The 26,537-nt window shown below is 39.5% G+C and overlaps 1 pseudogene; it reads left to right on the forward strand.

Moving 5' to 3' along the window:
* The first annotated feature begins 24,078 nt into the window (after positions 1 to 24,078).
* LOC110942696 lies at positions 24,079 to 25,956 on the forward strand (annotated as a pseudogene).
* Positions 25,957 to 26,537: the final 581 nt, after the last annotated feature.

Genomic DNA, 26,537 nt, shown 5'->3' on the forward strand with positions numbered 1-26,537 from the left:
GTTGTTGTTACCAGTGTTGCCAGGGTTGCTTCCACTCATTCCTCCTTGAGAGGCAGCATATTGAGCAATAGCAGCAGCAATGACTTGCTGTAGTTCGGCCTGAGTCGTAGGCATTTGCTGTTGTTGTCGTCTTGGCGGCATCTTCTAAAGATGTGTACGTTGTTCAGGCCATAGTAAAGCGTACGTATATAGTAATAGTAATAGCACATAACATCTCATGTTATCGATACTTCACAAATACTAATCACACAACATCCCATGTCACAAATATTATACACACAACATCCCATGTCATAAAAATATACACAACATCCCTTGTCATAATAATGTAAATAAGCAATCAAGCAAATCAAATATGATGAGAATACTGCGATTGCCATATATATCGAGACCACAACGTAAGTGTATCAGTACATCACTGTGTCATACAATCATCAATCAACTAGGGGCTACATCACCCCTGTCCAAAAGCTATATCAAATCAGTGTCAAATACATCAAATACATCAAGTATGTGTCAAAAGTCAGTATCATCATGTAGTCTCCAAAATGCTGTGCAACCAAAAGCAATCGCGGTCCTCTCACCAACGTCTACACAAGCAGTACTGATGAGCTCTATACAGATGGCGGTGGAGGAGGGGGAAAGTAAGTGTAAAGCAAGCGGCGTAGCTGAAGCCAGTCCTCCTCCATAGCCTGCTGAGTGCGAATGACGGAAGCAACCTGCTGCTCTAGTGTAAAGAGACGAGCAGCATAATCTGGGGGTAATGATCGACATGGCTGAAGAGGAGAGTGTATCTGACCATGGCATGAACATGGTGGCAGCTGAGCTCTCTCGAGCTCCTGGAGACGCTGTGTGTGTGACTCGTGCTGATGAACGAAGGACATCAAAACGTCCTCTATGGTGTGTCCCACATGAAATGGATGGTAAGGATCAGTAGGTGGCATGGCTGGTGGTGTCGACCAAAGCAAAGGCTCACTGGTGGGGTCAAACGGTGCCACATGAAACGGTGAAGTAAAGGGTGGAACAGATGACATCTGGGGCATGAAGAGGATAGACATCGGTACGTGCCCAAAAGGATGGGCTGAAGAGCCCTCTCCATGCCTCGCTGGAGGTACAAACTGAGGAACCTGAAAAGTGAAATCAACAGGTCGTGTAACAGGGATCTGAGGGGGCAAAGGTGGAACATCCTCATCGGCAGGTATCCAACCGTGCTGTGCATGCTCATCCGGTGGATCCATGTGGTCTGCAAACAGTGCGTGCTCAGGCTCAAGTGGAACGTGATCAAATGGGGGAGCAACAATAGGATCAACTGGTGCAATGTGCTCAACAGGTATATCAACAGGAACAACAGGATCGACAGCAATAACATGATCACCCTCCAGATGATCATCAACGGGCGGGTCAGCTAGAACAGGCTCAACTGGGATGCCAGCATGTACGGGGTCATGCTCGGGCATAGGATCTAGAGCAGCTGCCTGCTCAGGGTCATCAAAAGCCATCTCGAAATCAAAATCGGGATCAATAGGCTCAACTGGATCAGCGGGATCCTCCATGGGCTGGTCCATCGAGATAAACTCAATATCATGATCCGGGTCGAATCCCGGAGGAAAAATGGGATCAGAATCCTCTATGTCGTCATGCTCAAATGCAAAGCTCGGGATAGGTGCAGCAGAGGATGCCTGGTCAGGATCCGAGTCGTGTGCAAAGTGTTGTGCGCTCACCTCGTGAGAAGGTGCGGATGCCACAGACTCAAAGGAGTCTGGGACCGGTGAATGTGCGGGTGAGTCCTCAGCAGGAGCACCAGCGATCATCAGAAGATCGCCAGCGGGAAGAAGGGCTGCATCCGGAATCTCATCCTCAATAGGCTCGTCCTCAAACAGATCGATATCGCCGTCAGCCTCGGCGTCAAGTAGTAGATCATATGCAGGGTAAACGGCTAAAGGTATAGGAGCCGGAATCACAACTAGAGGTAAGTACTCAGCAGGGGGGCCATCCGCAGGCTCATCAGCACCCTCGGGTAGTGCGAAGGGCTGGAAATCGTCGTCGTCCGTGCTGGTGGAATCAGATGTATGCACCTCATGCTCCGAAGATGGGAGGTCATCAGATACGATAGGTAGGGGTCCGGTGGTGTCCGAGTCACCTGTGCCTGGTGAGTCCATGTGTCTGTAACACAAACACAAGTATGCACAAATAATCAGTCATACAATCGAATAATCACATAAGCTACCAAGTAAGATATCACATAATTCTCCTAGTCCCACTAGTCTCCCAGCCTCCCAGACTGTTCTTCCTAGTCCCACTAGCCAATTCTTCCAGCCTCCCAGACTGACTCCCTAGTCCCACTAGCCAAATCTCCCAGCCTCCCAGACTGACTCCCTAGTCCCACTAGCCAAATCTCCCAGCCTCCCAGACTGACTCCCTAGTCCCACTAGCCAAATCTCCAGCCTCCCAGACTGACTCCCTAGTCCCACTAGACAACTACCTCGATCCATTAGATCGAGCCTCGGCCTCCCAGACCGAGCCTCAGTCTCCCAGACCGAGCCTCAGCCTCCCAGACTGAGCCTAAAAATAATAAATAAAATGCGCTCAACATTTGTTTATAAAAAGGTTTTGGATCTGGACTTAAGTGGTATGCAGTAAAAATGTTTTCGTGAGAGCCCTAGTGATCATAGTCTAGACTCGAGAAGGAATCCTAGTTCGCTATGATCAGAGCTCTGATACCAAGCTGTCACACCCTGGCTTTGCGGAAGCGTGGTTAATTTGGTGTGACTTCTTAATACCATAGCTTAATCATAACCAAGCTATATGAATTAAAAATATGCAAGATCATCCATTAAAATAAAAATACCATAACATTGTCTTAACGGGATAACACCCTAACAACCATAAACTTGTTCACCAAACATTACAAATTCAATCTTAACATAAACATGATTCAAGGACTGTGACTTGTCCAGGAAGGAGTCACATTCCCTGAACCCTGGATGACCTCGGTGACTAATGAAGCGGAAAACATGCCATACCGTGCCAGATCTTTTAATTCCCTGAAATACATGTAAGTTGAAAAATCAACAATAATGTTGAGCGAGTTCATGTGTAAGTGAGTAAATAAACCTTTGTCTTTATCAAAAATCCTGGTATGTAGCAAATAAGGAAAAAGAGATCACCAATGGTTTGCAAGGCCATTGATATGTGTGAAGTGCAAGTAGGAAGACTCAAACCTAGCGGATTTATGCGTCGGGTACTAAGTCACCCCGAGGTCCGTTATGCTGGACCTGGGGCTGGGCTTGCTACACCCAGATAGATCTACCGCTCCTGTCCCTCGGTCCTACCATGAGGATTAATGGCCTCAAGTTTCCGCCTACCCACTCACATGATCTAAGTAACAAACCTCCTTACGCTAACCATACCATGTATAAAGTATTCATAATCAATGTAACATGTATTTCACCCCCGCAGTTTAGAAAACTGAAAACAGTTAAGAGAAAAGGGGGACATGAATTCACAGTCAGTGCGTCGCTATACCAAGTACTCCGAATGTCAGGCAGCTGTGCAACGACCTACATGTACTAATTCTATTAGACGGATGGCCGTGCCTTAGCTTTATAGTTTAGGTTTTTGGGAAATAGTTAGACAACTATTTCGTGTTTACATTTTGCATGTACTTGGTAGTTAATCTTCTTCCCAAGGATGGGGGATTTAATACATGTGTTTTTGTATTATATCATTAAGTCCCACTTAATATATTTTTACTTCTCATTCCAAAATATAAATATTTTTCTCAAAAATATTATATTTTCTCTTCACATAATACTTCCAAAAATAATACATTGACAAAATACGCATTTATGAATATTTCCGTATAATGCGTAAGTTACGTTTTAGTAATCGTGTGGTAATAGTAATTACCGTTGTAACTTATATGTTTGTCGTGTAAGCGTTTGTATTACTTTGGATTCGTCAACGTTTGCAAATATTATTTTTACTCTAAAAATAACATTTGTGTATTTTCACAAAATAATCATAAACAGTGTTGTGAAAAATTATATTTACCAAATATATATTTATCACGTTTAGTTTTGTGAAAGTCCCACCTCCGAATATTTGTAAATAAAGTCGTGGCGAAATATATTTTGAAAACATATCAAAATAATTCTCGCACTTGTAAATAATTCTAAGTGTTAGGTTTTAGAAAAATTTCGCCAGAGTTTCCCCTGTAACTGGAGGTGGCCACGCTTTCAAGCGTATCATTTTCTTTTACTAAATCATTTCAACACTTCTTTAATCAATCAATCAATTTCCGACACATCAAACTAGTCGACAAGTATGTAAATCGCATGTTCACATGAACTTGTAGTTTTCCTGAAAACTATAGTGTAGATCCCGTTATTTTTGGTGGATCTTTGTATAAAATAGTTTAATCCCGTAAAAACCTCGTTTTTTAAAATAAATCATCCTTTACAACTTCCCGTCATCTTTCTCAAAGATTGTTATTTTGTCGAAACTTTTCATTTCACAAGTGTTTATACACTTGTGGTTTGTAAAATCATATTTGTTAGTGTGTCATCCAACTTTTATAAAACATGATTTTCTCGACACTTGGTTCTACGAAAATACCACTTGTACATACGTAGATCCGCTAGTTTTAAACACTATTTTACAAGTAAAAATACTTTTACACAAGTTCATGCTTCTCGTGTGGTAGAGTTTCACCTTTTAACCCTTGTACCGATAGAAACAAGCTTATGTCAAGATCTATGATCTTAACAAAGTCGGGTTAAACGATGATCCGAGCTACCACAACGTAGATCGGGCCACAATAATCACCACTCTCAAATACTACAACTTTTACACAAGTATTAAGCTTTTAACCATCAATCTTCATGTTTTAGTAAACTTTAAAGCTTCAAAAGATAAGTTTCTGCATTTTAACCGTTACAATTCTTATTAACCACCTTAGATTAGTTCGAGAATGAGTTTTAAGTGTTATACCTCTAGCTCGGGGCTAGGGAAGAATCTAAGCGAAAAGGTGGTGGATAAAAGCAAGATAACGAGGTCCTTCCGCTTCCGTTTGCTCCAAGACTCCCAATACGTGACCTTGAACACTTGTGTGATGTTGGAATGGATGAACAAGAGCCGAAAATGGTGGTGGTGACCCAAGGGGGGTTCTGCCGTAGCTATGGGGGCAAGAGAGAGAGAGAGTTTTGGGTGGTGAAGTGTGTTGATAATCTCTAGTGTTTAAGGTAGATTTTATAGACAATAATCAAGATCTTAATCCATTGGTTTATATGTCTTCTTGATACTAGACACAAACAATTAAATAATCAAGATGTGAACTCTTGTGTTCCCCTCTAGTTGGCCGATCTCAATGGGGGGGGGGGGGGGTCTTGGTTCGATTTCAAGTGGATGGTTAGAGTTTAGTTACTTTAAACCAAGTTAGATTTAGGGGTTAACTCGGTTAGTCATATGTTGTGCTTTAACGGGGGTGTTAGGGTAATCAGGGACCCTAACTGGCTCAGAAAAAGACCAATAATATTTTTGTCAATATTTGCATGTTCCGGGTATAGTCCGGTTGTTCGTTTGGATAGAAATCCGTTAAAGAGCTTAAGTAAGCTTTTAAGCGTCGTTAATAATATTTTTAGTGACACCACTTATTCTATAAAGTGTCAGGAATATTTTCCTCATGTTTTGGCACTTTATTAGTTAGCCAGAAGCTAGTATGTAAATAAAAGTGTTGTGTTTCGTGCTTAGAGTACGTTTTAGGCACATCCAGTCATTATATCTTATTCCTAGAGACGCAGTTCTACAACCCTTGTATCCCTACACTCACTATGGGTGTAGTAAAATATTTCTGGCTCATACAGGCCCTTAGAGGCAGTGTCTGCCTGATGCTGGCTTTATCAGCATGTTCAATAGGTTATCCGTTCTAATGCTACTGTGCTTTAGTGCATCATGTTTGTCAGTAAGGTTCAACTTGTAAATAATGTAGTGACGGAAATCAAAGTATGATGCAGGAATATACAAGTACTAGAAATCAAGTAGCGTTTGTCAGCAATTTCAGTTAAGCACAGTAATTAAGCAGCAATTAATTATTAATTAAATCGTACGGATACCTGGTTTAGTGAGGGTTGTCACACCTAGTCCGCTTTTGTGGACATATGTCACAAAAGCGGTCCAACATACAAACTTTCATAAAATTACATATAAACCCCCTGAACTTTTACAAAATAACCTATCTAGACCATATACATTAAACTAGCATTACAAAGACGCAGGCTTTAGACATTGTGCACCAACAAACTCCCCCTTGGATGAAGCCGCAGTCTTTGTCTTGAAAGTTGGTCTTCAGATAACAGCTTTGTAGAGTTCTTCACGCCCTTTAGGCTTCCTGCTCAAAGCAATTCTTATCTTTTCTTTCTTTCGCTTCTCTTCCTTCTCTTCTTCCTGTTGTTTCTTCATAAACTTTCCTCTGTTTGCTTCCATCCTACGATTTTCACGTTCACGTTCACGTTTTGCTTTCTTCTTCATCTTTTCATCTAACTCCCACCATGACGATTTCCACTTGCTTTCGGAATTGATTCCTTTTTGAAAGCACAGTGATATAACACGTTGGAACTGTTGAGCTTGATCTTTATCTTCTGCTTTATAACGAATCTTGTGAATAAACAAGCTTTCGATGTCTTTTGCTGAACAATTCACCAGCCACATCGGATCATAGACACGAATATATCTCAGTTCACCACCAGCTCTGTACGTTATGATTGCTTCAGTTGTCAGACAGCTGTAAACCCAATCAATGAACCCTTTATAAAAATCTTGCTCCATTTCTGGCATAGGAATTGTTGTCATGGTTCTTGGAGGCTTTACATTCAGAATAGTTTCTGTCACACCAGTCACTGGATCTACTCTTTGAATACGTCTTGGACGATGAGGCTTCCATTTCAGATATCCTCTCAGATTCTCGTACTTAATATATCCCCACATCGCCTTATCATTCTTCCTCACCTGATAATCCAACGTTCTCACCTGAGATAACTCATCGACATCCCACCATGGTAATGACATAATGTCATATAAACGTTTAAAGTATTGGACACCATATTCTCTTCGAACTGCATAGGCGTTAACTTGCGGAAGAAAACCCCAACTAATAATATCGCCAAGCGACACATTCGATCTCGTTGGAAGTATTTCAACGGCCTTTTGAACTTTCTTTCATGAGAATCTTTGAACCATTTAGAACGATCAATCTCTTCGACACTCGATTGACCTTCTTTTTCAACATTATATTGGCCTTCTTGTTCAGCTTCTTTTCTCAAACACTCGAACACATTATCATTCACCGCTTCAGTCACTTTCTGACGCAATTCATCTCTGTTTTCAGCTGCAAAGAATTCCATTAACGTCGGAAGTTTTGAAGTGTCTTCAGGAACATCTTCATTATCCGAACCATCCTCTACTTCAACCCTATCATACTGATCGACATCCTCAACATAGTTATACTTGTAATCTTTCTGTTTATTGATATCAAAAGATTCCAGATCAGCTTCAAGATCAATTGGATTCTCGGGATTTACATCTTTTAACATCTCCCTATACACATCTAGACATAAGAACAATGGTTCATGATGTTCTACAATCTGAGTCTTACTCGACTCCCCCTTTCTCTCAGCTTCACCACTTTCTTCATTGACTGTGTCGTTTAGCAGATCTTCAACGACTTTTTCTTTTGAAGCTTCAGTTACTCTAACACCTGAACCTCCTGCAGCGTTATCATCATCATCACCTTTAGAACTGTGACTGCTTGTAGAATAAACAAACTCTTCCTCATCATCATCTTCATCATCCTCTTCATCTTCACCACCAATTAACTTAGGCGTTGGTGATTCTTCTTCAACTATACCAGGAACTGAAGATATAGGCACAAGATTATCTATCACCATCGAAGGCACAATAGACATTACAGAACTTCCTTCAACCCCTTTACCTTTATCTTTCATCTGCATTTCCACTTCTGCTTTACGTTCTGCACGAAGGTCCTCTAACTTCAACTCTTCATACTTTTGATCCACTGTTGTTTCTAACATGCTTTCCGCAACTCTATTCAGCATGTAGAACTTGTGTTCATGCAACGCTTTAGCAGCCATAAGCTCTTTATTCTTCAACTTATAGTACTCGTTTTCACTTTCTCGACGATTCTTCTCCTCTTCTAATTCAGACACTCGAACTTTCAAAACGTCAATTTCCGTCTGATCAACTTCAATTTTCAGTGTCAACACTTTGTTTTCACCTTCTAACCTCTGCACCTTACCAGCAAGAGATTTTTCTCTTTCAGCAATCTTTTTGCATTCATCTGCCAACTTTTTATTTTCTGCTATCACCTCATCAATTCTCTTTTCCAACTTCAATACTTGAGAATTGTTTGCAAAATCGAAATCAACGTCTAGCAGATTATCATGCGGTATCGCAAGGCCTCTACTTGAAGAACTAGGTTGTGCTTGGGTGATTGGAGGTGTACCAAAAAGATCTTGTGAAGAATAATATTGTTGATGTGGAGGTGGTGATGGTGGAAACAGAGGAGATGGTTGTCTTTGTGGAGTAGGTTGTCTTGGTGGTGTTGAGTGTGATGGTTGTCTAGGAGGAGATTAATGTATTGGAGATTGTGGAGGTGTTGGTTGATGTGGAGGTGTTTGTTGACGTGGAGGTGAAGGTTGACGTGGAGGTGTAGGTTGACGTGGAGGTGTAGATTGTGTTTGCATAATCTTCTGAGGGCGCTTTGACACTATAATCTTTGGAGTAGCCTTCTTTCGACCTCCAGCTTTCTTTTTACCCTTAGGAGTAGATTGTGATGCTGAAACATGCTCCGGAGAAGGTTCATAAGGTGCATCTTCTTTCTCTTCTCTCTTCCTCTTTCTAAGTAACTTCTCCTTTTCTACCTCCTCTCTCATTCGCCTTTCACGTTCTCTTGCATCAACTATTTCAAACTCAGACACACTAGAAGAACTAGTAGTGTCTTTATCAATATCATCACCTTCAACATCTTCTACCACTTTCTCTCTTTCCTGTTGAATATCAACAATATCAACAAAATACGCATCAGATGTAAACAAATCTGTATTAATTTCAATATGTGCTACACTAGCCGCCTCTTGTTCCTTTTCAATGTTCACCTCAGGAACTTCTTCATCAGACTCATCTACTAACACAGTTTCAGCCTTCTTCTTTTGTTTCTTCTTTGGCTTTGAAGAAGAACCTTCACCTTCAGCTACAGGAGTTGCAAGTCTACGTCTGCATCCAGACTCCTTCGCATACCACTCATTCTTTGTTGGTTTGAAACCCTGAATTATTTTCAATTCTACAACATACAATGCTTCTTTCATTTCTTCTTGATTTCTCCAATTCTGATGATTTTCTGGATCAGGATCCACATAATTTGCATCTCTAAGTAATCCGAAGTTTTCAATCACTAACTCCGGCTCTGGATGATGAGGATGATACTTGACAAGATTCTTTAACAAGATATTTGACATGTGAGCTTGAACAAGAAGATCATCCTTAATGTTTCTATCAATTCCAGGGTATGCACGATCAATCATCATTTGTACAAAACGTGGATATCTCCAGACTCTAACATCCGACGAAAGATTTTCCACCATATAATGAAAAACTATATGTGAGAAATTGTATTTCTTATTCAACACCAATGCCGTAAGCATGTTCATCTGGTAATCCCTCATCTGATCATAACTGCCCTTTGTGTGACTCAGGGAAATCAAAATAAAATGGATTAAAAACTTGAAAGATTTCTGAAATTTTGACTTTAAGTAGTTCCCGGTGTTCAATGTGCTTCTGTATCCCAAACGTAGCATACACCCCTTCACCATTCGTTCAGGAAATCTTGTGGGGTAATTGGTCTCATCAGGAAAGTTCATTACTTCGCGAACTAACGCTTCAGTCACCAGTATGGTCTCCAACTTTCCATCCACTTCCACTTCTGACGAAATCACCTTGCTTGCCTCGTCATACTTTGCACTTTTCCAAAATCGACTAATATGGGATCGATACAACGGCCTCTGATCAGTCATTGCTTTCTTCACTGGAATACGATCCATGTACTCCAAAATACTGCTGAATTCTGATAATAGAGGACACTTTTCCACATCTAAATCAACGCAACTGTTGTGTACTGGATCGAATAACACATTTGGTGATGCCTGCACAACAACAATACAAACACAGACTTAGAAAAATTTCACATTTTGAACATCTGACCAAAAAGGCGATCCATCACAATGCACTAAAAGCGAACCAAACAATATAATATCACAAAAGCGGATCAGACACATCACAGCCATATAGGCGAACCACAGTTATGACTAAAAAGCGGTCCAATTTAGAAAATACTCAAAAAACGAACCATTCCTAGTCACATAAGCGAAACCACCCTAAAATGCCTTAAAAGCGATCCTGAAATTGTTCAAATGGGCAGTCCTAACATGGTACATATGAGTGATTCACAGATTGTACATATAAGCGGTTCACAGATGGTACATATGGGCGGTTCACAGATGGTACATATGGGCGGTCTGAATAACCCTGACTGTAAAAGCGACCCTAAAATTAAATCATGCAAAAACATCTTAAACTCTAAAATTGATTCTAAAATCATATTCTACATAGAATTCCGAGTCTAAGGGTATCTTTTGATTCTGTTATACTAGCCTAAATCACCCTAGATCTGAGACCTAAACCACTCAGTTCCGACAGCACTCATCAAACACACAAATTTCATCAATTAGCATGTAATACTACACCTAGTATCATCATACAACACTGAAACAACAATTATTTCAAACAAACATAACATTCACAGGCTTAAAACATGAATTGTACATGCACACATGCCGACAGACGTGGTTTAACACACTAGAACTGAAATTAAGAGAATACTAACCTTTCCCATGATGTAAACAATGAAAATCTATCAAAAACAAGAGAGAAATCAGATCAAATAGCAGTAAATCACGATGAACAGCTGAAATCGCTCGAATCGCCTCAGAGAAGATGACTTATAAGCGGTTTGGGTAATGACAGAATAAGCGGACCCTGTACCTTATATATGAGGTCTGAACCGCTTATATGTCATGTTCTTATGAGTGGTCCACAATGTTATTTTGACACAAGAGCGACCCAATGACACAAAAGCGATCCAAACTTTAATTTTTAAGAAATTTATTTTTTATTCGTTTTTTCAACTTTTTCGATTTCACATGCTGACACCCAGTTGACCAAGTCCAATTTAATGACCCTAGACAGCTGTTTGACCTACCAAGTCCAAATTAATGGCCCTGGTTGATCAGATTTATGAAGTACTTTGTCGTTTTGTTTCAAAAACAGTTCAAATTAATGAACTTGTCAACGTTTCAAACATTGGCACATTTTATCTTTCAAACATCATACCAGATCTATGTTTGCAATCACAGCTTACCCAACCCTCATCAGACATCAACATGATTTGCACACAGGCTTTGAACTTCCAATCCCCAGTATCAGTTGTCGAAACTAATAATGAGAAAAGAAAATCTTTTTGGGTTTAAAGCTGTACAAACTGAAATATATACACACAATATTTTTTCGAGCGTGTTAGGGGATCATATCAGCTGCCGACAGAACACAAGCACCGTTAAGCTTATTTCATTTTAAACTTTTAAGCAATTCGCATTGATTGTCGGTATATTGATCCACTTTAAATTCTCACAGAATTTTCAATCTGTTCGGGATACGTTATTAGTGTTTTAGAGACTTAAACGTCAACGTGTGTTCCCACCTCAGTATATACTCCCGTATCCGGATCCCAGTATTCAGTCTTACAGGTGAATATACCACAGCTGATATCTGTTGGGGGTAGATGCGAAACCGTGAGAGCTCAGGTCAGAACTTCCGTTCAGCAGAGAGATGACGGCTCGACTTTTCGATGGGTCCCTTTTAGAGGATCTTTTGCATTTCAACAGCAGCGACTATCAATTTTATTGTTTCATCAGCATGCTGAGGGTTAAGCTTATGTTTCAAAGCTTTTTGAGTAAAGTATTATCCGGGGACTAGGTCAGTATTTCCATACAGCAGAAGTCCCGGGATAATACCCCAGATATCACCGAGTATAAAGACCTAGTATCTCAGAATACGGGACCTTTCAAACAGGATTTCAGGGGTTACCTATATATCCTGGAGGTGTTCCCCACGAAAACGCAAGTTAAATTTAGTTTATATCCCAAACCGATCTACTAAATCTGTAAGAACCTACCGGCACATCTTTAGCGAGACTGCTTAATTGCATTTTTACATTACAATTCTCTAGCGTACTGTGCCCGTCTAGCTGATGTACTATCATTTCCCCTATACTACACAGCTCTTTTTGCATTTTTTAATGTTTTTGGATTTTTTATGATTTTATCATGTTTTTGTATTTTTCTGCGAATATCTCCCCCTAAAACTAAAACATATTTTTGTGTTTTTGTTTTTAACGAAAAGCAGAAAATACAACTGTACAAACAAAAGTTGACAACTCGATACGGTTCAAGTCAGATCACCGCCCAATTCGGCTTCACACTCGATAACCCTCCCAGATTGCAGATTTTTTAACCCATTTAACCTTAAAAGATAATAAAATCTCTTTTTATCAAACGGTTTTGTGTAAAAATTAGCTTTCTGATCATCGGTGCACACATGTTCAATCCGTATTAATTTCTTTTCGTAACAATCTCTTATAAAATGATGACGGATTTCTATGTGTTTCGTTTTTGAGTGGTGAACCGGATTTTTCGTAACATTGATGGCTGCTTCATTGTCCACAAATATTGGTGTATCCAAGAATTGCAGACCGAAATCGCGCATCTGCTGTTGAATCCAGAGAATCTGAGAACAACAGCTAGAGGCTGAGACGTACTCAGCCTCGCAAGTTGAGAGCGCGACTGCAGTTTGCTTCTTGCACTGCCAGGTAACGAGCCGAGTTCCGAAGAACTGGCACCCAGCAGTGGTGGACTTAGCGTTCTGCTTACAACTACCGAAGTCTGAATCAGCAAAACCAGATAATGTAAAATCACCCGAGCGAGCGTACCACAAGCCGATGCTTGGGCATCCCTTCAAATACCGTAGAATTCGTTTGACGATTGTCAGATGTGATTGCTTCGGGTTTGACTGATATCGTGCGCACAAACATGTCGGATACATGATGTCGGGCCGGGAAGCTGTAAGATACATCAACGAGCCGATGATCGATCTGTATAATGTTTCATCCATCTTCACACCTTGTTCATCCGGACAGATACCATGATTTTGTGCGAGGGGGGTTGATGCAGGACTGCATTCTGTCATGTCAAACTTATCCAACACGTCCTTTACATACTTCGATTGATGAATGAAGATTCCGTCGGGTAGTTGTTCAACTTGTAACCCGAGGAAGAACTTCATCTCCCCCATAGAACTCATCTCGAATTTCTTCTTCATCACAACTTCAAACTCTTTGCATAGCTCGTCGTCGGTGGAACCAAAAATAATATCGTCGACATAGATCTGCACAATCAGCAAGTGGCCAGCTACTTCTTTCGTAAACAAGGTGCTATCTACTGGGCCTCTTGTGAACCCGTTGTCCAGCAAGTAGGTCGATAGCGTCTCATACCAGGCTCTCGGGGCCTGGTGGAGACCGTATAAAGCTTTATCCAGCAGATACACCTTGTCTCTGTTTAGCGGATCTGCAAACCCCGGTGGTTGCCCCACGTAAACTTCTTCTCGAATCTTGCCATACAGGAATGCCGATTTAACGTCGAGTTGATAGACTTTGAAATCTTTCCATGAAGCAAAGGCTAGAAAGATGCGGATTGCTTCAAGCCTTGCAACCGGCGCATAAACTTCCTCATAGTCTATTCCCTCCTGCTGGCTGAAGCCCTTGACCACTAGACGTGCTTTGTTCCTCACCACGACTCCTCTATCATCACGTTTACATTTAAACACCCATTTTGTTTTTATCAGCTTCTGGTTCTTTGGCAGATCAACGAGTCTCCAGACGCCCAACTTCTCAAATTGTTGCAGTTCCTCCTGCATAGCATTCACCCAGCTGTCCTCGGTCAATGCTTCTTTGTAAGTCCTGGGCTCAATCTGCGAAATAAAACATTTGTATGAGACTTCTTTCTGCATATTAGCTATATCAGAATAAAAACATGTAAAAGCTTGGTCTATCTGATGTCTTGTTTTGACACCACTCTGTAAATCGCCGATAATTTATTCTGAAGGATGATAAGACAGTGTCCGTGGCATCACAGTATCAGGCACCACAACTTCCGATTCCAGATTTGAAATGTCGAGATCAACGATTTGATCAACAGCCTCCTCTGATGTCTCATTTGGTTCCTCGTCAAAGGTAGGAGCGGGTTCCTCCTCTGAGTCGTCAGAAACGTCAAATGACAGAGCTGGTTCCTCTGGTGATATATGAACAGTTCCACTTGGTCCTGCTTCATCATCGTGAGTACCCACGGTGGGCGTAGGAACATCTAGCGGACTAGATAATGGCTCTAGCGACTGACTTTGTTGATATAGGTACATAAGAGCAATTTCCTCCTCACTCGGCTCGGACGGCAGATGAAACGATTCCCAGAGTTTGTCGTAATCAAATAGGAATCTTTGTCCGGGAAGTTGTTGCGACTGTGTGTGCTTCTGACAATCTACGTGAAGGACCTGAATTACCTTCCCCAGACACGGTACAAATACCCTCTTTAATGGGCTGGCGTATCCTACGAAAAATCCTTCATTTGCTTTCGCTCCGAATTTACCATCAGCATCGATGAACGTACACGGAGAGCCAAAAGGTTCCAAGAACTCAAGATTTGGCTTATAGCGATGCAACAACTCAAAACAAGTCTTATTATATTTCTTCACTATCAGAACTCTATTCAGCGTATAGCAAGCTGCTGACACCGCTTCACTCCAGAAGAAAATCGGAAGCTTTGAATCGGCCAACATAGTACGTGCAGTCTCAATCAGGGTTCTATTCTTTCGTTCAGCCACGCCGTTCTGTTGTGGTGTATAGGGCGCACTAAATTCGTGAAGTATCCCCTTTTCATTGGAGAATTCGTACATTTTGTTGTTTTTGAACTCAGTTCCATTATCGCTTCGAATTCTTCTGATCGGCAGCTTGTACACTGTTTCCATCTTTTTGAACAAAACCATTAAAGCCTCGAACGTTTCATCCTTCTTCTCCAAACAAACAACCCATGAAAATCTTGTATAATCATCCGTTACCACCAAACAGTAAGAATCTCCACTGATGCTTTTGACGTTGACTGGTCCAAAGAGATCCATATGCAATCTCTCGAGAGGTAACCGGATGGTGTTGAGCATCTTTGGCGGATGAGACTTCCGTACCTGTTTACCTTTCTTACACGCAACACAATCGTCAGGTAAATGAAAATTTTTAACATTCACACCTTCTACCAAATCGTTGTGCACAAAGAAAGTTCATTTTACGAATGTGTATATGACCCATTTTTCTGTGCCACATAACCGACTCTTTTTCAGTTGCTTTAGATTTTGTCACAAAACATTGTTTTTGAGGAGTTGTTGATGTTGCAGCGCTCATGTCTAAAATGTAAAGATCATTAACCCTAGGGGCGCGCAACAGAACCAACTCATCAGGGACTTTAAACCCTGGTTTTAAAACCAAACATTCTGTTTTTGTAAAGTGTATGCTAAAGTCTTTATCACAGATTTGCGAAATACTTAACAAATTGTTCGTCAATTCAACAATACAATTCACTTTGTCAAAAGATATGATGTCGTTCGTGAGCATTCCCTGACCAACAATCCTTCCACCTTGATTACCGGCAAATCCAACGTAACCTCCATTAATCGCTTTGACATCATATAACAGTGCTAAGGATCCCGTCATGTGTCGCGACGCTCCGCTGTCCATTATCCACCTTGAGAGCACAGACTTGGGCAGCTCCTGCAATTAATTCACAAACACATCAGTTAAACAATGATGCCCATGACTTTTTAACTTCCGACACTGTACCAAAAACCACATTGCATTTCTCAGTTGTTTTCGGAAAGTTAAATGTGACATTTGACTCAATTTCCTTTTTATTTTGTTTCACATTGTTATGAAGTTTGGGAAATTCCGACAAAAACTGATCGAGTTCAAACTCAAATTTAACCACATCATTTTTTACACACTGCGACTCATTTTTTAACACATTTTCCATCTTTTTAATCTCACCAGATGGTTTAGATTTCGCAATCCATGACTGATTTTCAAAAGTTTTTGCTTTAGGGTAAAATTTCGAAGTCTTGGGGAACTTAGAAGACTCGCCAATTTCGAAAGTCGATTCTGGCTTATCTTCCGACTTCAACTTTTCACCTCGTTTGAGAATTCGGATCGGCGAAACCATCACTTGTTTATCTTTAGCAACGACCGGTGATTTTGGTCGAGGTTTTTGAATGGTCTGTTTTGACACATTTTTGTTTTTAACCTTAGGTTTTTCAACCTTCGGTTTCTCAACCACTTGTTTATTAACAGCTTTTACCACAACCGGTTTTTCGATCACTTTCTTACACTGCTTCGCCATGTGGCCGACTTCATTGCAGCGATAGCATACACGTTTGTCATACTCGACAAATGTGCTACTAACAGTTTCTGCTTTCAGCTTCTGCGCTGCATTGAAATCGTCCACGGCCTTTTGACTAAAAATATAATCTTTTTCAGTCTCAGTGCTCGGACCACAAACAAATACATCATTAATCCTATCTTTTGGCTTGACCACCTGCTTAGTCATTTTCTTCTCAAAACCAGTACCTTTATTCTTTAACTGATGTTTCTTGTTTTGGTTTTTACCCACCCCCTCTACCTTTTCTGGACTAGTAGGACGTGATGAACCAACTGACTTATTCAGTTTTGAAAAGAAATCATTTTTCTTTAACTCATTGACGCTCAGCTCAATCAGCTTAAACACTTTCTAAACATTCTCAAATTTAACATTCTGAAATGGAAACTCGGTGTTGGAGTAAAGTTTGTCAGATCCAACCATAGTGTAGGCCACCATAATTGAATCATCATCCGCACTTTTATCCTTTTTTGTCAAATAACGATCTAAAAAGTTTCCATCCTCCTCAGAATCACTACCGGACTCCACTGATTTTGCCTTCTCAGATTTCTCACTATCATCGTCCAACACCTAATCAATAACATTTTTGATAACCTGGGATTCGTTATCAGTGTCAGACGTAGTGAAAGTGATATCAATGTTCTCAGGTAAATCATTCTCAAGTGTTTTCAATTTGATGTTTAATGCAGCTTCCACCCCATCTGGATATTTCTGTGTATAATGATTCCACATTGGGGGTGGAACACTGTTAAAGGCAGGTGAAGCATGTGGTTGTTGTGGTACTATTTGCTCTAACACATATGATGATGCCACATAACTCATCAATTTCTGATCAATTCTATCATTTTCAATTTTAGTCAACTCAAGCTCTTTTCTCAAAGATGCGATTGTGTCTAAATGAAAATTTACTTCTCTTTGTTTGTCAAATAAAGTTGATTGTGCTAGCTTGGTTGCTTTATCGTTTTCAAGACTTTCTTTTTGGATCATTTTAATTGACCTAGACAATGTGTCGTACGCCTCTTTTACTTGCCCTAAGTCAAACTTCATCAGATCTGCATGTTGTTTCAGTTCCTGATACATGGTGACTTTTTCAAGACACTCCGTGCATGGTTGTGAACAACGTTGACACGGTGTATCAGAGATTGAAACTTTTTCTACTATAATCTCATTCTCACAAACAATTTTACCAACAAGATTTGACTCCAACTCAGACGACTTGACCATGTTGACTTCTAAGACTCCAGATTCCTCTCCTAGACCTGACACTTTAACGACTGACTCCTGAATGTCTGAATCTACCTCTTTTAATTTGCTCATCAGTGCTTTATCTGCAATCTCCTTTAGAGTTTCTTCAGTCATTTCCTTCGACACATCAATCATCTCCTCGGCTTCTTCTTTCTCTGCTATGAATCTCGGGCACGTTCCGGTTCTTGGATCTTCAAAATAATCTGCAAAAGAACCAAAGACGTTAGGAGGTAAAATTGATTTCATAGTATAGACAAATTCCTCCCGTCGAGATTGAAAACTAAGAACATCAGATACAGATTCCTCAGTTTTTGCAGAATCTTCCATAGAAACATCTTTAACGACCTCCGGAACCTCCTGATCAACAACTTCAATAACCTCTTCAACCACGATCTCAGAAACAGACTCAACAGCTTCAGTAACTATTTCCTCAACTTCTTCAAAACCAGGCTCAACATCATTTTCAGAAACTTCTTCACTAACATTCTCTGTAACTACCTTCTTGAGAACTTCTGACTCAGCACCCGTCTCGGTAATTTCTACAACTTCAGCCATCATCGCTTGATCGTTTTTTCCTGGAATATACTTGTCCCAACTAAAACCAGACGCAACCTTCTCATCATCTTGGTTTACGATCAACGCCTTCTCAGGTTTGTTCTCGATCTGAGGTCTCTGAACTGTAGACTGTTGGTTCGGGCGATGATATATAGCTTGTCTATAATAATCATTGGTAACGGATTCTGATGATTTTTCACCTCACGATTCGGACATTCGCGCTTGAAATGACCTTTCTCTTTGCATTTAAAACAGGTGACCTTGGTCTTATCGAACCCTAATTTCTGATCTGGACCTGACAAACTGTTTCTACCAGTGATTTCCATAAATCGTTGAGCTCTTCGAACTAAACTTGCCATACACCACTTAATATCTATCAATTCCAGTTCTTCCGGATCGATCTGATCGTAATCCTCTTTAGTCATATCAGGATTTCCGATCCTTCCAGCGACCAAACCTTCATAAGCTTCTAGAACTGATGCCAGTAACGCGATGTGCTGCTTGGCTGCATTCTCGGTGATTTCATTCCCATTCTTGATGTTAACCGCAATGTTACACTGCACACCGGACACAAACGTCTGTTGATTTGACCCTGTAGAACTTTGAGGAGAATTCGGCTCTGAGACTTTGACATTTGGCTCGTAGTTGGCAAATGGAGTCGATTGACTTGACTGATAGGCATTTGGAGCAACAGATGAAGTGTTGTCTGCGCTAAAACCAGTTTAAATTTTCGGACTCTGAACATTCAATACTACCGGACTACTCTTGTAATACAAAGATACATCCTGTGGCATATTCGTTGAATTCATCTTCTTGACTTTCACCAATTCCAACTCATGAGCTTCAATTTTCTCTATGAACTCACTCAAACTATAATTCACGAAATCCGAACTATTTTTCAACATCATTACGTACGTTCCCCATTCCTCATAGGGAAGTGCATCGCACAATTTTTCTATCCACTCTTCATTTGTCTTCTCGATGTCCAACCTTCTCATCTCTACCACCAGATGACAGTACCTCTCGATAAGCTGCTTTGTTGATTCACCTTTAATCCCTGTGAAGATGTCAAACTCTTTCTTTAGCAATGCCTTTTTACTTTTAATCATTGACGCCCTGCCTTTGAATTTTTTCTCTAATGCTTGCCATATTGACTGTGAATTATTTTTCTGTTGTAGTAACACTAAAATATCTTCTTTTATCGCTTGTTGTAAGATGCTGACCATCTTTTTCTCAGCTTTGAATTCAACCTGCTCTGCATCTGTCAGACTAGCAATTGTCTTTTTTATATTCAGCCCGTCTACTGGAGGAACATACTCTCTTTCGATTTTTATCCAACTCTCTAAGTGATTTGCCTGCACCCAATTTTTGAACCTCTCAGACCATCCTGAATATTCATCCAAACTCATCAGTTTCGGAGGCTTCTGCATCGTTCCAAGTTCATTTTCTAGACTGACATTTTGCATGATACTTGCTTGACTTTGAGTCGCACCCACACCCGAAAACATGTTATAGAAATCCTGGCTTTCCATTTTCAGTCGTGACGGAAAAATGTTTTAAACAGTCTGTATAAGCGAACCACAAATGCTGAATAAGCGAACCAAACTTGTTGAATAAGCGAACCAAACTTGCTGAATAAGCGGACCAACCACTGAACAATGAGCGAACTAGAAAGTTCACAAAAAGCGAACCAGAGATTTGTCCTTGGAGCGATCTAGAGAATGCACAAAGAGCGGACCAGAACAATTTACTTTTGAGCGATCCTAGACCCTGTCTTTCGAGCGATCCACAGATGATATTGGAGCGGTCCAGAAGACTGTCGTTCAGGCGGACCAAAAGAGCGATCCAGCTACTAAAATAGTCATTTCGAGCGATTCAGAACTGAAAATTACGAGCGATCCAGCATAAACTGTACTTTGGAGCGGTCCACAAAAGCGGTTCAGGGATGACGTCAGAGCGAGCCTACTTTCACGAGTGTTTTTAGGTCACTTTTAGGCCGTATTTTGATCCGAAACTTTCAAGGGTTTGTTATTACTGTGTTTCACACCTACTGTCCAAATCTCAGTCCATTTCCACCGCTAAATCAGTCCAGATCTACAAAAGTCCGTGAAAACCACTTCGTATCTAGCAACTAACTCGCAACTGGCTCTGATACCAATTGTAGGATCAGTTTTGACCACACGAATGAGTCAATCAGAGCTAGTGCTTACTGAAAATGTGGCGGAAACACATTTTCAGCATGATACAAAGATAAACGTAACAGAAAGGAGTAGAAACAGATGAATTCACACTTTAAACACTTTTACTTCACTTGATAACGATTGCCACACGGTCAGCAGTTCGACGTAGAGTACAAGACAACGTTACAAATGAAGTGAACATCAGGGGTATTTATAGAAGACTTGGTTCGCTCATGTGACATGTCCACAAGAGCGGTCCAGACTACAAACCTGGTCCGCTTTTGTGGACATATGTCACAAAAGCGGTCCAACATACAAACTTTCATAAAATTACATATAAACCCCCTGAACTTTTACAAAATAACCTATCTAGACCATATACATTAAACTAGCATTACAAAGACGTTGGCTTTAGACATTGTGCACCAACACGTGGACCTTCTGATTGACGAAGAACCTATTCAAGTGGATTATGTTTTTCGTGGCGTCTTGCTGATGTGTAGGCTATATAAAGAGAACAGAACACGGAAACAAAGGGGGAGCTTGAATGAGCTTAGAGAGAGAGAGAGTAGTGAGAGAAAGTTCCGGTGTGCTTTGTATTTTGTCGAATCTTGTACCGAAACCTTGTCTAAATCAATATACATCTTGTTAAACGTTGAATCCTTTATTGTGCTTGCTCTCTCGCTTGGTTTGTGTCGTAACGGGGATTCCGCACTCGTTTCGACACCCGAAACAAGAAATCATCATAGTCCGACGATCCGTATCGGGACCTACAAGTGGTATCAGAGCGTAAGGCTCGATTTCTTGTTGAAAACTAGGTTTCCGATGATATTTTCGAGTGGGATTTTAAAGTTTTTCTTAGTTAAAAATCAAAACCCAGTTGTTCTTCATGAAGTTCTTATTCTAAAAGCTCTAAGATATGATGTTATTTGACGTTGTTTTGCTTAAAACTTATTAAAAGGGCTGGAATTCATTGAAGGAATAATTTATATACAGTTTAATGCACAGCGGAAGTCTTGGATGAAAATAATATTACAAAACCAAAATTTAAAGTATAATTTAAATATTATACAAACGGTTGTAAATAGATCCACATGTGGATCTTAAAACAGAAATGTAAATATTGTTCAACAGACGTTAGACGTTTAGAACTTGCAAGATTCCTTATTAACGCCCCGAGCTCCCAGCCAATTACGTACGGTACCTGTCACTTAACCTTTTTGGAAAAATACGTCAGTTTACACTGGTAAATACAATTAACCGACTCTTTTAAAAACATTTATGAAAATTGGTTTAAATGCACAAGGCACAAACATTTTATAACTTGGGACAATTATATTAATAATAATAATCTTGTATCAGATTTACATGTTTGTCCAACATTTAGGGCCGGTATAAAAGCCGAACAAGATTAATCGATACACCACAAATATAAACTCACAAGAAGTTTCCTCACGAGTGAGTATATCTTTTACATACGCATCAGACAGGTGTATGCCTAAACTCCGTGCTTAAGTCGTGGTCATTCACGCTTTTTGAATGAGCCAAGGATATCCAGGACACGGTCGTTAACCCCCAATGTTATTTGTTATCAAGCAACACTGATTAAAACGGGATTATACAATTTAAACATATTCTATTAAAAGGTTTCTAAACCCGACCAAGCGGTAATAATTTACCGTATCCCAAGCCCGTATAAGGGAAAATAAGTTAAAAGTATTTACCTGAGCTAAAAGTAACTTATTCTTAGTCGTATATTCTAATCAGCAAGTGCAAGAACTTCTACCGGGGCTCTTAATCTGGAACGAAGGTTTTATTAACCTATTAGATTCCTAACGGGTCTTATTTAAGTTGTAACTTAGACCGGTTAGTTTTCAATGAAGGTTTACGGTTCAAAACGAAAGATTAAGCGAGGACCGGATTAGAATGTGATTTAGACCCAACAAGTATGAAAACTTGTATAAAATAGGTAAACTAAATACATTCTGTATTTTGAAGTAAAATTGATAAGGTTTGAGCCGTTTCGGCTAATTTATGCAAACTAGTTACATAAACCGTACCGAACACGTATATGCAAAACGGGTAACCGGATGAGTCATGTACAAGTTCCACAAGCTAATATGCTTTAAATATGATATGATATCAGTAGGATATCTTCCATTATGCCAAAACGAATTTAAAACCAATTTAAGCCCCGTAAGGGTATTTTGGTCATTTTAAAGTTTATAAAAGAGGTTAAATAGCAATCTGAGGTTCTAGTCTAAAATATACAGTAAAAATATTAATTTTATCAAGTTACATCAGTAAGATATCATACATATGTGTGGTTTATCATTTATGGCCAAACTATGCACCGAAGGGGCATTCTAGTCATTTCACATATGCTTTTAAGGTTAAATTTGGAAATCTGAGTTCAAGACTTATACTTACTGTTAAATTATAAAAATTTATTTATAAAATCAGTAGGTAACAAGTCGTAGGCGTTAAATATGGTTTTAAACCAGACTATGCGCCTAATTAGCGTAAAAGTCGGTAATTGACGGTATTCAACGTGTTTATAAAATTCTAAAGTTTTGATCAGTCTCTAAAGCTTAAAATATTTTATTTAACATATGATATTAGTAGGAAAAGGTTTGGTATATAACTCATTTTATTAAAAAAAGGGCATTACCGTCATTTACCGAATTTTATGCTAGAACCCTATGTTAGGGTCAGTATAAAATTTGACAAAAATTTCCAAAAATCCATAAATATTATATCATAATAGTGGGTAGCACGTTTGGTGCCAAAAATTGGGTTTAAATATGATTTATGCTGAAAATGCCATTTAATTAACAAAAAGCTTTTGTTTTACGATATCTTGCATAACTTTCATTTGAGACCAGAAACGGATGTCAAATTTTTATGACACACTTACAAATCAGTAATAAAGATTTTTGTCTTTTCACATTTTCAAAAATCTCGTTTTTATAACATAAGGGCAAGATGGTCAACTTTTAAGCATTTAACGGAAACATGTAAATGATTCAGATTTCTATGGGACCATGTAGTATAACCTCAGAGGGTTATACTAACATATAATATGGTCACAAAGGAACCCTAAGGCATAATTAAACTAAGCTAATTCGGGTCAAAACTGAAATTCGAAGCAAAAGTCTACTTTTGCGACTTTCGGTTGCGAACCGAGCCTAATACTCAAAATTGTCGGGTTGAACATGCTTAAACATGTTCTTATATTATTTACCAAGTTGTTTAAGTGTTAAAATGCAATTTATAGCTTCTACATTATCACTTGTGATTTATTTTGCAAAAACTGACTCGTTTGACTTTTCTGCTAAGTAGTTTGACCCGACAATTGACCAAGTAAATGTGATAATTAGGAGGTGCCCTTTTAAGGGTTTAACACGTACATATATACCAACATAAAGCCACTTTTAATAAGAATAATGGCTGGATTGTAACACCTCGAAAATTTGCGTCCTATAATGTATTGACACGTGTCATAAGCTTGAATGTGTTAAAGAATACTATAGAGGGACTAAAGTTGACAAACATAGAAAGTATGTGAATTCAAGGGTACAAAATGTCAACAAGGGATAAATATACTTTACAGTAACCCTACATGATGCCGTACCTTCAAACGAATGAATCATGGGTCATACGGAACGAAATGTGGAAGAAAGTGAGAGATTACAAGCTACAGGGGTTAAATGTGTCAACATGTTTAAGTTATACCTCTGAGTGACCCTTTAACAAACCCGAGGCTTTGTAACGGTAAAATATGCTCACTAGAATGCACGATATAAATTCCATCAAGTTCCGTTATAAAAGGAGAAAGTTATGATCGAATTCGTATGTGAGGGGTTAAAAGCGTCAACATTGAAAGTTATGACTTTTCGGGTAGTAACAAACTAACCAAGGATTAATAAGATGGGTAAAAGTTACGAGGCCCTTATTCGTAAATAAGAAAGGCCCAAAGTGCAAAGTTACCCCTTCGAAACGCCAAGAGCCAGCTGCAATAATGAAAAAGATTTGAAAAATCTTACAGCAGGTCTCAGCTGCATTTCATATTTATAGTACATGTCACCATATATATATATATATATATATATATAGATATAGGTTAAAGATATATTTTTTCCCTAAAATTGGCAGATACATTCAAACTGAAGGTTAAGCCCGGGAAGACATACCTACTTCGACTCATCAATGCAGCACTCAATGATGAACTCTTTTTTAGTATAGCAAACCACACCCTCACAGTTGTTGAAGCTGATGCCATTTACACAAACCTTTTCGACACTGAAACACTTATACTAGCTCCTGGTCAAACCACCAATGTCCTCCTTAAGAGCAAACCGAAATTTCCTGGGGCCAACTTTGTTATGTCTGCTAGACCATATGTAACTGGACAAGGAACCTTTGACAATTCCACAGTTGCTGGTATTCTTGAATATGAGTCCTCCATTCACATGAAAAATCTGCCACTCTTTAAACCAACTTTACCATCTTTAAACGACACTTCATTCGTGACACGGTTCTCAAATAGACTTCGAAGCTTGGCAAGTCCTCAGTTTCCGGCTAATGTCCCACAGAAGATTGACAAGCATCTTTTTTTCACTGTAGGACTTGGTACCAGTCCTTGTGAAAAAAATAAAACTTGCCAAGGTCCAAATGGAACTAGGTTCGCTGCATCTATTAACAATGTGTCCTTTGTACAGCCAAGTGTTGCGCTTCTCCAGTCCCATTATTCCGATCAATCAAATGGTGTTTATAGTCCTTATTTCCCGATCAGCCCCTTACATTGGTTTAACTATACTGGGACTCCTCCAAATAATACCTTTGTGAGCAATGGCACAAAACTTATGGTTCTTCCATTTAATACTAGTGTTGAGTTAGTGTTGCAAGATACCAGCATTCTTGGCGTTGAAAGCCACCCTCTTCATCTCCAAGGCTTCAACTTCTTTGTTGTTGGTCAAGGGTTTGGAAACTATGACCCTAACAGGGACCCAAAGAACTTCAACCTTATGGACCCTATTGAAAGAAACACGGTTGGGGTCCCTACCGGCGGGTGAGTTGCTTTACGATTTCTTGCAGATAACCAAGGTTTGTTAATTAATGCACGCTTGTTTCTTACACAAGATATATTATGAGTTTTCATTGATATCTTTTACATGTTGAGCAGGAGTATGGTTCATGCATTGCCATTTAGAAGTTCATACCAGTTGGGGTTTGAAGATGGCTTGGCTAGTCTTGGATGGAAAACTTCCAAACCAAAAGCTTTTACCTCCACCGGCTGATCTTCCAAAGTGCTAAACTTTCTTTTCGGCGGCTTCACTTCAATTCTTTTTTTATTTTTTTATTTTAGCATTCAATTTTATCGGATACGTATTGACTAGCAACGAGAAGAAGGCTTTTGCTGTTGTTAAATTGTTATAAATATATCAAGAAACATCCTTAATAAAATTTGACTCTTCCTTGTCTTAATCCGTAGAACGCAACTAGCATTTAAGGGTGGGGTTCGGCTACCAAGTCCACTTTTCCTTGCAAAGTATTTAAAGTCATAAAACACCACAATTTCAGCCATAAAACACACTTAAAACCAACAAATAACAGAGTGAAAATCACTAAAACACAATATCCAAACTTAACAGTCCATAAAAACTTCAAACACACCATCGTAGAACTATGAATATAATACACAACATGATAATCAACATAAAACACACTAGTGTTAGTCATTCCATAATCAAAGCCTTATCATCCAAAACACAACACAAAACCCACATATATGACGTTTATTTAATCTTCATTTTGTTATTTGTGAGTTTTGAGTGTGTTTTATGTTGACTTTATGGTGTTTTATCACTTTTTACACTTTGTAGGAAAAATGGACTTTGTAGCT

This window comes from Helianthus annuus, chromosome 12 (assembly GCF_002127325.2).
Source record: "Helianthus annuus cultivar XRQ/B chromosome 12, HanXRQr2.0-SUNRISE, whole genome shotgun sequence".
Lineage (NCBI taxonomy): Eukaryota > Viridiplantae > Streptophyta > Magnoliopsida > Asterales > Asteraceae > Helianthus > Helianthus annuus.